Below are 2,500 nucleotides of genomic sequence, written 5' to 3' on the forward strand. Positions count from 1 at the left end.
TGTTGTTAAACCGTTGTTCTGAAGGTAGTCTAAGAGCAAGACGAAGTATGTGTATAACTGAGATTTTATTTTTAATTGCTAGAAATCATTGTGCATGGGATGTGGCATGACTCGGGAAAGGGATAAAAAGCGCAAAAATATGGCGTGGCGAATCTGGCAAAAAGTGAGAATCGGAACGGTGTAAACAAACGCAAGACGCGGAAGACACCATCCGATGAAAATAGATAAAAGAAATGAAAACATCACATGTATCTTACACAAATATTTTGCCTCTCGACTCATTTTTATTCTGAAATTCATTCGTCCGATGCACATTTCACCAATAGCCTGTGGTGTGTAATTTTATATGCAAATTCTCTGCAACTTAGAAAAATAACGTATGCAGAGCATGGCAATATGGAGGTCTTGCAAGGTTTTGGCCAAGGTGGAGACGGGGGGGGGGGGGGAAGGGAAAGGGAAAGGGGAGGGGGATGAGGGGAAGGAGGGGGAGAATATAGGTAAGGGGAAGGGGGTAAGGAAGAATAGGGGAAGGGGAGGAGAGTAGGGGGGAAAAGGGGGTAGGGGAGGGGAGGGGGGACGCAAGGGGAGGTGGGTAAAGGGGAAGGAGGCTAGCGGACGTGTTCAATATTCAGATTCTGAGTTATGCCGGCTAGATTCCGGGCCGCGCTCTGAATCTCAATGACCTAGCCTGAATGAAAGATAAAAACATCTGTTCTTCCCTTATCGATCGGGGGAGGGGGGGGGGTGCGGTGCGTATCGGGTCCCCGCGTGGATACGGAAATACGTGTATAAATATTTGTGCGGTGTTTGGCCTTCCTCCTCCCCCCCCCCCCGAAGTTTTGGTTTAATTTCTGATGCTTTTTCGAATTTTTTTACTTTTACCTTTTTTAAATCTATTTTTGGGGAGGATGTATTAGTTTTTTTTTTCCTTTTTTTTCTTTTTTTCTTTTCGCATTTTCTTCACTTCTTTGGCTGAATCTCTATTATATGTTTATATTTTTTTCACTTTTTTTATATCATATTCTTGATCCTGATTCATTATGCTGAAATGTTAATATCGCCCTACGAAAAAATATATATATATATGAAACTAATTAGAAGGCAGCGTGTATTGTATAACTCAAATTCATTTATTCTAATTTCGTGTTTATGAACCAAAATGTTTAATGGTGAATTTGCTTTTTCAAGACAGCACTATTTTTTTTTTTTTTATGCCTGTCTGTCGGTGGAAATTTTTTGAGCCGAACATATTTTCCGTCGTCTTTATTTAGACGCGGCGCAAAACGAACGAAAATTGTTGGCCATTGTGTACATGTTAAATTGAGTTTTCGACTGATATTAGAGAAGATTTATATATTTCTGTTCTGAAATAGATTCCTGTTAGGATATTCTTCCTGCGAGAGCCTCTTCGTAGTCGTAATTATTAGGTTTGTTAGGGTTATAGCTATATTAGCGTCTAATACATTCCCCATAAGAAGTGTACATAGATCAAGAAATTATTTTGAACTTTGAACGATAGCATATACAAAATACACATAAACACACATACACACATATATACACACATATATACACTTCCGTCGTGGATGGAGATATTGGAACGCGCTAGAAAATACATACACCCCCCCCCCCACACACACACACACAAACACACACAAACAAACGCACAGACACATACGCACACACACACACACCACACACACACACACACACACACACACAAATACAAACACATACACACAAACACACAAATACACACAAACACACACTTATATACAAAAAATTCTAAATCTCGGTTGTCGTTGTATTTGCGAGATGGAAAGGTATTCCGTTCAGTCGCCGTCTTTGGGCTGCTCCGTGTACGTATTTTATTTTCGTACATGTAAGCATAAGAATATGTGTATGTCTCTGTAAGTGTAAATCTAACCTCATGTGTATCTTTTTTTTATGCTCACTATGACTTGTGAAATTATTTACCAAGGTATTTACAAGTTCATTCGTAATGTTGGTTTCAAAAGGGAAAGATTAAAAGCTATTTTGAACAGCCTTGTAACATTCTCTTCGTAACCTCCTTTCTATGTAAAACTTTCAAAATATTTTCACACGACTTTACAAATAGATACTACATTTTTTTCACTTAGTATTACAGTTCCTTCGCTTTGTAACAAAATCCATGTATTAGCAAAGTACGCCTTTACTTCACCCCAAATTGGCTTCCTTTTGACCCCAAGAGTCGAAAGGAGGAACAAGCAAATGATATGTCGTCTGGAAATGACTGTTCTCCTCCCCCTCTCTTCCCCATTTCCCTCTGCCCTTTTCCCCTCCTCTCCCCCTTTCCCCTCCTCTCCACCTTTCCCCTCCTCTCCCCCTTTCCCCTCCTCTCCCCCTTTCCCCTCCTCCCCACCTTTTCCCTCCTCTCCCCTCCCGCTCCGCCCACCAGCATCCATCACACAGATCAAACAACCTGGAGAGCGTCTTCACTTTGTGGTGCCCAGGACAT

Source organism: Penaeus monodon, chromosome 36 (genome assembly GCF_015228065.2).
Source record: "Penaeus monodon isolate SGIC_2016 chromosome 36, NSTDA_Pmon_1, whole genome shotgun sequence".
Lineage (NCBI taxonomy): Eukaryota > Metazoa > Arthropoda > Malacostraca > Decapoda > Penaeidae > Penaeus > Penaeus monodon.